The following is a 14,468-nucleotide window of genomic DNA, read 5'->3' as shown; positions in this document are numbered from 1 at the left end:
GCTAAAGGGTGAGAGTAAACTCTCGTCTTTGCTTAGCCATCTTCAAGCTCTTAAATAGCAAATGAAACAAATGAAGTACAATGTTTTTTTTAAAAGAGATTTAAATTTAGAAGTTCTCGGTTTGTGTACAAGCTATGTGCTTAAAACCTTGCAAAACCACTTTGTAAGATAAGGCTATGAAGGTTCCAAGAACAAATGAGAGCTCCTTTAAGAATGTATCAAGAGTGGGTTGTTCTCTCCAAAGACTTACCCTCACTCTTGATTCTGTAATCCCAACAAGATGTTCCCTCTACAAAACTTCAATCAAGAATTAGTTCCATATAGATTTAGCAATAAACAATGATAAGAAACTCTGGAGATATATTTAAAACCAACTAGAACATTCTATACCTAGAGCATTCTATACCTAGAGCATACTTCTAAATCAAATGTCAACGCAAGATAGCTCTACATTAACAAATCTACAAGAGCATATGGAAGCAAATTAGATCAAAGCATGAGTAAAAAGAACTATACCAAGGCTCAACAATTCATCACACTCGAAAAGGAGGAACACCTCATCAATGAAACCCGAAAGTCTTTATTGATATTTCTGAAAGTGTACAACGCAGCAGCGCTTCCGCAAGCACAATAGCTAGTAACAATCTTCACAATGTGAGAGCCCATGGCTCTATTATATAGAGAGTTGGGAGCAAATCCCAATGAAGAATGACAATGACAAATGGCATTGGGTAACAATTCCAAAGATAAATTCGAATTTGTTGAATGGAGCTCCAATGCCAAGTGTAAAAATCGAATTCTGGCAAGTGGACATCATTTTCTTCTTCCCTTATGTGCCAAATTCGAATTTTATAGTGGAATGACAAGTGTATATGGGTGGTAACCCATGTGGGGACAATTTCCCACAAAAATCTCCACCAAATATTCTCCCAAATCCTCCCAAATGTGCATTAACTTCACAAATTCGAATTTTCAAACAGCGTTTTCATTTAATGCCAGAAATTCGATTTTATTTGAGCACATCCTTTCCTTGATTTTAGGAGTCCACATCACCTTGAGACTTCACTTTAACTCCCCCATAATTTTCCACCTCATTTCCACAACATTTAGCATGTGTGGATATTTACTTTTCTCCATTTATTTAATTTTTGGTTTAATTAATTGCAAAATTTCCGACTAAACTTAGGAAAAATGGATTTTGAGGGTCCAAAACACATTATTAACCCTTCAAAGTGTGTCATAGTAGAAAGTTGAGGGTGAGAGGTGTAACTTTGATTACTCATACCCCATACAACTTCTCTAGACTACACTTATTACAATTTAAATACAATTTTATTTGCAATTTTTGACCTGCAGGAAATCTAAAAAATTAAAAAATGACTACCTAGACCTAACCAAATTCCACGAAATTTTTTGTGTGATCTAGTATGGTAATATACATCGACTCTAGACACTAAGATGTGTCAGGGGCTCAATCTTCAAACCGTCACCCCGGCTTTGGGGTAAAACGTGAGTGAAAAACCTAGAAAATTATCCGCCTCTGAAAAAGAAGGGATAATTAACCAGATAAAAAAAACACTCCAAGGTGTACTCGTTTGTTGATCGAGTCCCAACATCCTAGGCATGTTATATACTCAAAACTCATCATTACTAGTATCAAAGCATGAGCAAAAAGAATTATACCAATGCTCAACAATTCATCACACTCAAAAAGGAGGAACACCTCATGAATGAAACCCCGAAGTCTTTATTGATATTTCTGAAAATGTACAAGGCAGCAGCGCTTCCGCAAGCACAATAGCTAGTAACAATCTTCACAATGTGAGAGCCCATGGCTCTATTATATAGAGAGTTGGGAGCAAATCCCAATAAAGAATGACAATGACAAATGGCATTGGGTAACAATCCCAAAGAGAAATTCGAATTTGTTGAATGGAGCTCCAATGCCAAGTGTAAAAATCGAATTCTGGCAAGTGGACATCATTTTTTTCTTCCCTTATGTGCCAAATTTGAATTTTATGGTGGAATGACAAGTGTATATGGGTGGTAACCCATGTGGAGACAATTTCCCACAAAAATCTCCACCAAATATTCTCCCAAATCCTCCCAAATGTGCATTAACTTCACAAATTCGAATTTTCAAACAGCTTTTTCATTTAATGCCAGAAATTCGATTTTATTTGAGCACGTCCTTTCCTTGATTTTAGGAGTCCACATCACCTTGGGACTTCACTTTAACTCCCCCATAATTTTCCACCTCATTTCCACAACATTTAGCATGTGTGGATATTTATTTTTCTCCATTTATTTAATTTCTGGCTTAATTAATTGCCAGATTTCCCACTAAACTTAGGAAAAATGGGTTTTGAGGATCCAAAACACATTATTAACCCTTCAAAGTGTGTCATAGTAGAAAGTTGAGGGTGAGAGGTGTAATTTTGATTACTCATACCCCATACAACTTCTCTAGACTACACTTATTACAATTTAAATACAATTTTATTTGCAATTTTTGACCTGCGGGAAATCTAAAAAATTAAAAAATGACTACCTAGACCTAACCAAATTCCACGAAATTTTTTGTGTGATCTAGTATGGTAATATACATCGACTCTAGACACTAAGATGTGTCAGGGGCTCAATCTTCAAACCGTCACCCCGGCTTTGGGGTAAAACGTGAGTGAAAAAACCTAGAAAATTATCCACCTCTGAAAAAGAAGGGATAATTAACTAGATAAAAAAAACACTCCAAGGTGTACTTGTTTGCTGATTAAGTCCCAACATCCTAGGCCTGTTACAGACTCAAAACTCATCATTACTAGTATCACTTATTACAATTCCCCGTAGGGTGTGGAATCTGGGTACAAGAAAGATGATGAGAAGATAGAAGTAGAGTTAAAAAACTTTGTTGACTGACGATATCTGATGGTACAAGTGTCCTCTAGATCATCCTTGGGCATGGAGTCTTCATATAATCATCAGGTGCCACTCCAGTGGTCAACACGTCCAAAATAGATCTGGACGCTCCCAGGTGAACTAGATGAGGGCATCTGGGGTCAAACATACCCAAATCTGCCTTAAGCCTTGGACACTCTATGGCAGCCTGGACGCTCTGAGGGCCACTCCGTGCGAGTGTCTGGGGACTGATACAACCTGATCTATCTCTGAAACCTTGGACACTCCCATAACTCACTGTGCCAGCGTCCAAGGCTCCCTGGACGTTGTCAGGACCACTGTGTGCCAATATCCAGCGACTAAAATTCCCAGTTCTATGCCAGCATCTGATATCAAGAAAACCCTATATCAGTGCAAGCTTCGCCCCTGAGATTTCGGACCCTTGTGCGAACTTTCCTCCAACAAACCTGTGTGAACCAAGACAATAAGAGAAGAGAAGATGGCTTGATCAATGTGTCCAAATGAGCTTGAGATCTCTTCTATTTATAGGCTTTCCTGAGGGTCTACTTGGGGTTGAGGCCGACCTAAGCAGTTACACATGTGGTTAGGGCCGACCCATTCCATAATACATGTATGAATAAAATAATTCAAAACTCAACTTTCGCTTGTCCAAATAAGGTGATATTTAGGTCAATTTTGGTCCTCTCGAAAAGAGGAATCTAATGCAATCATCATCTCGGCCATTTGAGTTGTCCAATGTGGACTTTGACCGTAGTTGCAAAAATTAACATGTTGTCCCAACCCTTGGTGGGCGATGAACTGCCCCACCTTAAGTGGGTATCCACTGCTATATATTACACATCTGCTCTCATCCCCTGGAGCCCCAAGCAGTTATGAAAAAAATCAATCAAAGGCAAAATGCATATGAAGAAAGGTGGAAAAACAAAGGTCGAGGTAACTCATGCACCACGATTTGCTCCCTCCTACACTCACATACCCAAGTGTGGGCTTCCCCTATTATAACTACCCTTGTACCATGACATGTGGTCTGGATGATTTCCCTGATCCCCACTCCATTCCATTATTATATCATTTTCCACCTACCACTTTAGGGATGTATGTTAAAATTGGCAACTAGGGTCAAACTCCATGTGGGTCATCTTATTTATGGCAGCTGATATTTTTCTTGGATCCTTCTCATCGAGAGGTGTAGGATTGATCTAAAGATCATCCGATTCCGATAAGTATTTATGAAGATATGAATTTATTTTGATTATGGACAAATTGTCAAGTCGGCCAGCAACTTATGTAGGCTCAGAAACCCAACAGTCATGTCTATTCAACCTCTACATTTTAGTATAAATAGAAGAGGACTTGAAGTCATTTTCCACACACACACTCACTCTTTTGATCTCACTTCATCCTGTTTTGGGTTTGATGAAGATGAGAGCTAGAGCGAGTACCCTAGGGTATATGCTGCCTTAGATAACATGCCCTAGATTTAAATGCAGTGATGGGAGAATAAGCTCTCTATTGCTCAAAAATCCGGAAAAGCCGAAACTACTGGAAAGAAATGTCGGAACTGCTAGAAAAGCCGGAACTGCCGGAAAAGCCGGAACTGCCGGAAAAGCGAGAAAAGCCAGAAAAGTCGGAAATGTCAAAAAAGCCGAAAAAGCCAGAAAAGCCGGAAAAGCAGGAACTGCCGGAAAAGCCAGAAAAGCCGGAACCGTTGGAAAAGTCGGAACTGCTAGAAAAGCCGAAAAAGCCGGAAATGCCAAAACTGCCAGAAAAGCAGGAAAAGCCGAAACTACCGAAACTACTAGAACTGCTGAAAAAGACGGAACTACAGGAAAAGTCGGAAAAGCCGAAAAAGTCGGAATTGCCGGAAAAGCCGGAACTGCCAGAAAAGCTAGAAAAGTCAGAAAAGCCAGAACTGCTGAAAAAGCGGGAAATGCCAAAAAAGCAGGAACTGCCAGAAAAGTCGGAACTACCGAAACTGCCAGGAACAGCCGGAACTACCGGTAACAACCGGAACTACCAGAACTGTCGGGAATTGTTGAAACCGTCGGAGCATCTGTCTCCGAAGGAGAGCAGCATGTAAGGGACAGCTAACTAACATTGGGACAGTTGTATGGTACTTAGCAGCAAATACACCAAGCATGCAATGTTACAACTAGCATGCAAGGAACAACTAGCATGCAAGGTGCAGCCAACACATAGGTCAGAATGGCAACATGGTGCAACAATGGCACATAATGCAGTACAGTGATGAGTACAGTCATCATTAATGAAGCGTGATGAGATGCAACATAGTGATTATGGGTGAAGCATGGTGCAGCATGATGAGGTGCAACATGATGACGAAATGCAGCACAACGATAGGTAAAGGAGTCACCTTAGAGAATTAGTTGAAGCAGCTTGTCTTCAACTAATCTCATGTATCATCTTCTTAGAGATGATCTATGCTCTTATCTAGATAAGTCAAAGTGTCCACTTCTGTTGTAAATGTACCATCTCTCTCTCTCTCTGCTGAACTATTGAACAACATATAAGAAGAATTGATCAAGGGTTTCCCCACATTGGGGTTTGTCCCTGGCTAGCGCCACTTCTTGTGTCCTCTTGTCTTGGCTTGTCTTTTGCGATTTGTATTTATGTTCTATCTACAGTTTACTTTAATGTTGATGTGATTGCTAATCTGGAAAAGATATTGAGCTAACTGTGAAAATTGAAATAAATTGCTCTAGCATAGAACATACCTAAAATTAACATGGTATCAGAGCTGAGGTGAAGACAATGCCCAAGCAAGAGTGAAAGAGCAATCACCGAAGACATTTGGGAAAGGACAAAACGATCAGTGGATTCCTCATCCCTCTTCAAATTCACTGAGGGTGAAGTCGAAGCAGAGAATATTATTAGAATGGTGCAGCAGAAGTTTCTGATGGCCTACCTAAAGATCACTTCATTGGGAAGTTCGGATCTAAGGGTGGAAGGAAAGGCGGATGCCTTGGTTGCAATAAGTTCAGCCATTATGCGAAGGAGTGTCTGAATGGCAGAGACACATCTCTTGATGAAGATAACAATCATTTCAGGGACATCTTCAATGATCAAAGAAATGACAGGTAATGCAGGTCATCAAGGAAATGGTTGACTCTTCAAAGAAAGCAAGGAACCCCAGGTATGAAGAATCAAATGTTGTTTTTGATAAGATAAAGAAGCGTTATCTTGTATTGGCCCTCTCCTTCAGATTCTTTGGGAATCTGGCTTATTGATTGTAGTGCTTCAAGGCACTTCATCGAATAGATGGGTGCACTCTCTAATTTGGTAGAGATGGAAACAATCGTGGGATTATACTTGGAGCCGATGCCACCTATCCCGGAAAGGGTGTAGGGAATGTTATCCCTCAATTGAATGAGGGTAACTCAATTCATTTACAGAATCTCTTTTATGTACCTGATCGCAAGAAGAACCTGGTGTCCATTTCAGCAATGGAAGTCAAAGGTTTCAAGGTGGCACTCATCGATGGAAAGGTACATGTTTGAAAATAGAATTTTCAAAGATGTTTTTGAGTTCAGGGTTGTATCAAGTTGCAGGAAGTCCACTGGGGACCATGTCCATTGACACATAGCACCGAAGGTCTGTGAGTCAGATGGTGACAGGGATGCCTGAATTCAAAAAGAGCATGAAAGTACATGTCTGAGATGTACCAAAGGAAAATCTTACAAGGGGACCATTCCCCTCATGTAGCAAGTCCACAGGTTTGGAACAACCCGAGGAGTTTGAGATTCATGATCAGGAATCTCATGCATACAGGTGGAAGAAAGCCCTCTATGGCTTGAAGCAAAACTCCCCGGGCATAGTATCAGAGGATGGATAGCTGTCAGATGAAGCTGAGATTCACTAGGAGTGAAACCGATCCAAACCATTACCTGAAGGTTGTGGATGATAGACCTCTCATACCGGCACCTTATGAGGACGACCTATTTCTGACGGGTGCAAACTCTCTCATTTGCAGAAGTAAGAGTGAGTTGGATTCCGAATGTGGAATGATAAACCGCAAGCCTGTGACTACCTTGAGGATATTAACATTCAAAAGTTATATGGTAGTGATGTCGGACCAGATTTGGGAAATGCCTCTGAGTTTCATAAACTCATTCGCGTTGATGTTCTTGGTGAACTTCCATCCGGACATATGTTTTGCAGTTAGCATGGTGAGCTCATATTTGGTTGAGCCTCACTAGATTGGTGCTAAGAATCTTCTGAGATATCTTTGGGGCACAATCTCTCATGGATTGAGATACACTGTCGGAAATATGAAACTGCATGATTATTCGAACGCTGAGTGGGCAGGTAGTGTGGAGGATCACTAGAGCACTTCTCAGTGCTGGTTCTCTTTGGATTCTGCTTCGATATCATGGATGAGTAGGAAGCAGAAATCGGTTGCTATAAGCACCGCCGAGACTGAATACACAGCTACGAGTATGATCTCGTGTGAAGCTGCATGGTTGCAGAAGCTCTTAAGTGAGCTGTTTGTACACATGATGAATACCACTATGATTCTCTGTGACAACCAGAGGTGGGATTCGATTATTAAGGAATCCCATATTCGATGATTACTCTAGCAGATAGACATCAGATACTGCCTTATCTGGGATGTGTCAAGTTGATGAGCGAGGAGGCTCCATCACATTGACACTGATGTACAAGTTGCAGACATTTTTTGTCAAAGCCCCAGGGAAAGGTCAAATCTGTAACTTTCCTGAACGACTTGGAGTCGTTGAGAGACCTTCTTATAAGGGTCCTGCATGTTGCATGCATTGAGCTCTGGGAGCTCTGGGGGGCTTGGGGTACATACTAGAGCAACATACGACCACAGGGCGAGTCACCCTCCCCTGGTGGTGTGCTATGGAACAAGATGATCCGTTCTCCTGTGGGCCAGGATGATTCGTTCTCCGTGCCGACTGTTGAACAGGATGAGTCGTTCTCCTGTGGGCCAGGATGATTCGTTCTCCGTGGCGACTGTGGAACAGGATGATTCGTTCTCCTGCGGGCCAGGATAATTCGTTCTCCGTGGCGACTGTGGGCCAGGATGATTTGTTCTCCATGGCATCCACTAACAGGATGATTCGTTCTCCTGTCGAGGCATCCTACCCATGCAGTCTGGGACTCATGGGAAGTACCTCTCATCTGATCAATGAGCAGGGAAATGAGGATAGGGACCATAGTAGTTCTATCGATGGACGCATCGTTGTATCTACCATACTCCCTATGCTAGGATGACCTCCATTGATCTGGGATCAATGACACTGATCTGGGATCAGTATGAGTGGTTTGAGACACTCTCTTGTGATATTGATCTGGGATCAATGAAACTAATCTGGGATCAGTATGAGTGGTTTGAGACACTCCCTTGTGATATTGATCTGGGATCAATAAAACTGACTTCGGGTGAGTAAGAGTGATGTCACACACTCTCTTCAGATGAAACTGACTTCGGGTCAGTAGAGAATGGTATGAGACATTCTCGATCAATTCTTTTTCTTCATGGTTCAGCAGAGTAGAGCAGAGCAGAGCAGATCAAAGCAGAGCAGAGCTCAACAGATCAAAGCAGAGCAGAACAGTGTAGGGCACTGATGGTAGAGATAGTACAGTCAGACATATGGATCAGCGGATGGAGTTCTCCCTAGTTGAGAGGGAGTGTTAAAATTGGCAACTAGGGCCAAACTCCATGTGGATCATCTTATTTATGGCAGCTAATATTTTTCTTGGATCCCTCTCATCGAGAGATGTAGGATTGATCTAAAGATCATCCGATTCCAATAAGTATTTATGAAGATATGAATTTATTTTGATTATGGACAAATTGTCAAGTTGGCCAACAACTTATGTAGGCTCATAAGCCCAACAGTCGTGTCTATTCAACCTCTATGTTTTAGTATAAATAGAAGAGGACTTGAAGTCATTTGTCACACACACACTCACTCTTGTGATCTCACTTCATCTTGTTTTGGGTTTGATGAAGATGAGAGCTAGAGGGAGTACCCTAGGGTATACGCTGCCCTAGATAACATTCCCTAGATCTAAATGCAGTCATGGGAGAATAAGCTCTACGTTTCCCAAAAAGCTGGAAAAGCCGGAACTGCCGGAAAAGTCGGAACTGCAGGAAAAGCCGAAACTGCTGGAAAATCCAGAAATGTCGAAACTGCCAGAAAAGCCAGAAAAGCCGGAAAAGCCGGAACTACTAGAACTGCCGGAAAATACGAAACAGCCGGAAAAGCCGGAAAAGTCAAAAAAGCCGGAAAAGCCGGAACTGCCGAAAAAGCCTGAACTATCAGAACTGTCGGAAAAACCGGAACTGCCGGAACTATCGGAAAAGCCGGAAAAGTTAGAAAAATCGGAACTGCCGGAAAAGCTGAAACTGCTAGAAAAGTCGGAAAAGCCAGAACTACCGGAACTGCCGAAAAAGCCGAAACTGTCGGAAAAGTTAGAAAAGCTGCAAAAGCTGAAACTACCAGAAAAGCCTGAACTGCCGAAAAAACCGGAAAAGCCGGAACTGCCAGAAAAGCTGGAAAAGTCGGAACTGCCAGAAAAGCGGGAACTGCAGGAAAAGCCGGAACTGCCGGAAAAGCCAGAACTGTCGGGAACAACCGGAACTGCCAGGAACAGCCAGAACTGCCGGTAACAACCGGAACTGCCAGAACTAGAACTGCCGAAACAGCCAGAGCATCTGCCTCCAAAGGAGAGCAGCATGCAAGGGACAGCTAACTAACATTGGGACAGTTGTATGGTACTTAGCAGCAAATACACCAAGCATGCAATGTTACAGCTAGCATGCAAGGGACAACTAGCATGCAACAACAAGCATGCTGAGGACAACAAGCATGCTAGGGACAACAAGCAAGCAAGGTGCAGCCAACACATAGGTCAGGATGGCAACATGGTGCAGCGATGGCACATAATGCAGTACAGTGATGGGTACAGTCATGATTAATGAAGCGTGATGAGATGCAACATAGTGATGATGGGTGCAGCATGGTGCAGCACGGTGAGGTGCAACATGATGAAATGCAGCACAACGATAGGTAAAGGAGTCACCTTAGAGAATTAGTTGAAGCAGCATGTCTTCAACTGATCTCATGTATCATCTTCTTAGAGATGATCTATGCTCTTATCTAGATAAGTCAAAGTGTCGACTTCTGTTGTAAATGTACTGTCTCTCTCTCTCTCTCTGCTGAACTATTGAAGAACATATAAGAAGAATTGATCAAGGGTTTCCCCACATTGGGGTTTGTCCTTGGCTAGCACCACTTCTTGTGTCCTCTTGTCTTGGCTTGTCTTCTGCGATTTATATTTATGTTCTATCTACAGTTTACTTTAATGTTGATGTGATTGCTAATCTGGAAAAGATATTGAGCTAACTGTGAAAATTGAAATAAATTGCTCTAGCATAGAACATACCTAAAATTAACAATGTACCATGAACATGTCACCCCCTTTAAAGGTTGAAACCACCTAATATGATCCTTGATTGACCCCCTATTGATCTTGGAGACATTAGTATATGCCAAAGCCCACTACGAAAGGGCATGCCATCATGAAGTGCCACATTGGTTCCATGACTTGTAAGCTCTTTTACTTAATTATTCTGACGATTGGTTTTATGGAAGGCAAGGGAACAAATTGAATCTTATGCAGGATTGCAGGTGGGTCTCCATTTGGGGCTTTGTCTCCCTATACGAGGTCCTAGCCCTCTAGAGGGCCACATTGGCACTTGTAAGGTGAGCATTGAGAACCATGGGCCTCCACCATAGCGAGTGTACTTCATGAATGCCCAACACCACTCGTTGATTGCTCCTGTTCCACCTTTTGGATGAGGATGATGCACCTAGTTCACCATGCCCAATCAGCTCCACACATGTACCATACACTTGGCAGATGTTTTGAGGTCCAGAGGATGTCTCCCGCTGCTGAGGGAGGACTTATGTCATCATCCTGGCCCTTACAGATGGTCTACAAGAATTTTCGATCCAATTGGAGACCCACAAGGATGTCCTTGTGCCCCCACACCCACTTGGGAGCACCACTGGTTCTTATTTGGAAAACAAGGGGCCACCCTGTTGTCCACTATGTTTGAGGTCCATTCTCACATCATGGCACACTCGGGACTTCATTAGGTCTCCTCAGAGGCCCAACGACTCACTTTATTGATCATTCGACCCTCCTAAGAGGCTTCTTATTATATTATTGAGCTACTTGGTGGGCTTGTCACCAAAAATATTGTTATTATGCACATTAATTTATTTTAGGGACTCAATTAGGCCAAATTAGCTAAATCGAACTCATTAGAGATTGTATAAATAGAAGAGAGATGATTCATTCCCTCATCATCACCTGGATTGGGTTATTAGCTCTTGTGATATTTTCGCTATCCCTTTTGGAGGATGAGTTTGGATGATATGGATGAATTTTGATGTTTGGATTTCTCTCTCTTATCTTGGAGCTTCATTATTGGCATAATATGATGGTTGGATATAATCTTTCGTACATGTAAGTGTTATTTCATGCTTATTCTTGTTATATACTTTTGTCAAATGATTGTTGCTGGGATTGTCACTATACAAGTCTGAAATTTATTGTTTCTCTATACAAATTGGTGGAAATTGTGATCTTTTATATCGTTGCATCATGTCATGGGCCATGTATGAATGGGTGAATGTTACTAGAGATAATTTATATTAAATGCATCTCGAAAAGTCATCAATTATTGCAAATCGAAGTATAAAGACCTTGAAGTAATTGCTCTCATGCCCTAATGCCATAAGAAGTTATTTGAAGGCCTCTTTGATTGGGTAAACTCTTTCCAATTCAATCCAAGAAAAGAAACGAATTATTGTCTACTAGGTTGGAAGACCTTGTTTATGTTCGCAGTAATTTGAAGTTGGCCTTGAGTAGTGTGGCCAAAGATACATCTAGTTCCTCTCAGCCGTGGTTTGAGCCCATGCCAGAAGAAGATGATATTAGCATTGATGATGACTCACTAGATGAGCCAAATGATGAGTTTGATGATCACCATTCTAGTGGCTTTACTAGGCCATGTGCTTTTGATGATTTAGAGCTTTATGATGTTACAAGTAGGCCATAAGGATAGATAATCTATGTTTTTGAATTTTGTAGAACAATTTTATGGATTATAACTACTTGACATTATGGACTTCCTTTTTAAAATTTTGAAATTTGAAGATGTTCTCCATGATTTTGCAATATAGTTGTATTGTAATTTGTATGTTTAAATTTTGATTATGTTTTAATTATACAAGTTTTCAGAGATTACAGGTATTTGACATTATAGATATTCTTTTAAATTTTGAACATTGAAGATTATGCCATTCCTTTTCGCTTTTGCAAACTACTACGGTTTATGTTTACATTTAACTAATGTCATTGATAATTGGATGTTATTGTGATTAAGTTATTTAGGTATGTTTACTAATTAGAATTCTTACTCATATATCTTTATTGATTGATTTTGATTTTTTATTTGTCATATATATGTATATATATGTTGAAAAATATGTATAGTCGAACTTAATGTCGAACCTCATCAGAAAATTCAAATTCAAATCAAATTTAATCATTGTCGAACTCAAATTTGAACCGGAACCATGTGACATAGGTCAAAGGGACCGACGATGATGGAGTACCTCATTCTGGGTGGATTGATGTGAGGAGGGAGAAATCATGGATGCATGAGTTACCTTAGCCTTTGTTTTTCCACCCTTCTAAATGCCTTTTACTTTTTCTTGATTCTTCTTTGTATTATTGCTCGTAGCTCAAGGAATGAGAGCATATTTGGTATGATGTATAGCAGTTATTACCCCCTTTTAGAATGGAGAAATTCATAGCCCATCAAGGGTTGGGACATGTGTTGAGAAATCTAGAGGGCAATGAATAGAATGATTTCTCTTTACTTGATAATTGCTTGTGATGTCTCTTTACTTATTAGCTTTATTACTTATTATTATGAGTATATATCATCAAACAGCTACCAAAACAAGAAGAACAAGAACACAGAATATAGGCTGCAAGCCAGGGCCAAAACCTCTCCACTTGAGAGGAAAACCCGCAAATCTCTTCTCTTCCTTATAGATTCTTCAATTGACAAATTCCAAGACCTTAAGATTGAGACCAATACCCTCCAATACCAAGACCAACCTCTCTGGATGATGTGCTAACCTTGATCCAGTGAAACCTAGCCAAATATCTTCCCTTAGCACCTTTTCGACCTTCTACTACAGAATTTTGGCCTCCACTACAGACCTGAAATTTTCGGCCCTCCTATAGTTACTACTGCCACACATGTGAGCGCGTTTGGCCTTCTAAGGCTTCCTTAGACCTTCACTTTCCTTTCTCTGACTTCTGGAGCTTGAGGATGACCCTTGGTGACCTTTGCTTGACCTTCTTGCCTTCTTTTCTCCAAGATCAAACTTGTAGATAGAAACCCTAGATCTTTTCCAAAAACCCTAGTCCTCGTTCACACGTGTGAGAGAGAAATAGCCCAAACAAAAGTCTTATTTGTCCTCTTCCTTCTTTGCTACCTTCCTCTTCCTCCTCTGCTAGAATGAGTGATGGATGAGTGTTTCTCGAGGACGAGTTTCCTCCTATATATAGGCTCTTCAAGGTGGATGTGGCTCTTCCTTTTAGGCTGACTTGGTCTTGGAGGGTATTTTGACACTTTTAAAGACAAAAATAATTTTCTTTACAAGTTACAATGTGCCAAATGAGGTGTTCAGCTTATGACAATGACTCTTTTGACTTCTTAACCTATAGGACAAACCCTAGAAGCACGCAATGGTTGTTTGACCTATAAAATAAAAGACCTTGAGCATGAAACTCATGCTCCAAAAACAATAATAATAATTTTCTTTCATTTTACAATTTACAAGAATCAAAAGTACATTTCATATTTATGAATACCAAACCTAGTTACACATTTTTCAACACTCCCTCTTAACTAGGGAGGTATTCATAAATGGTACATGGACATTCTCAATCTGAAGGGTTCTCATCAGAAGAGACGGATTGGGAACCCATCTATCTAGCATCATATCAACCAGCATTGTCACATAGGAAGGCCTTGACTAATAGCTTTATCTCTCCACAAGATCAAAGAACAATGCTGGAGAGACTACTGATATATAGACACCATCATCATTGTCTCTCTCAAGGCATGTACTCCACTCGGGTGTTCACAGAGTATGACTTTCTTTGGACTAGTCTTATCTTGGATAGCTAGTCCTCAAAGAATATCGGTCCACGACTATCCTTATCTTGGATGCCCTACCTCATCCTCAAAGAGTATCAGATGCTAGATGCTTACCCAATCCTCCATTCTATCTTCCCAAGTGAAGACAAGAATGACGTGTCTATCTCTCCCTCTCAACTAGGGAGGATACATCAACCAAACCAAGCTTGTCTCCCAAAATACAAGCTTCTTATTAGGAAGAGATTTTGTCAATATGTCAACTACCTGTTCATTAGTGGAGATATATTGCAGCTGCAATACACCATCTTGTACT

This window comes from Pinus tabuliformis, chromosome X (assembly GCF_031772625.1).
Source record: "Pinus tabuliformis cultivar Carrire ecotype Pingquan chromosome X, CPIR1, whole genome shotgun sequence".
Taxonomy (NCBI): Eukaryota; Viridiplantae; Streptophyta; class Pinopsida; order Pinales; family Pinaceae; genus Pinus; species Pinus tabuliformis.
Note: the sequence above shows the minus strand (reverse complement) of the source record.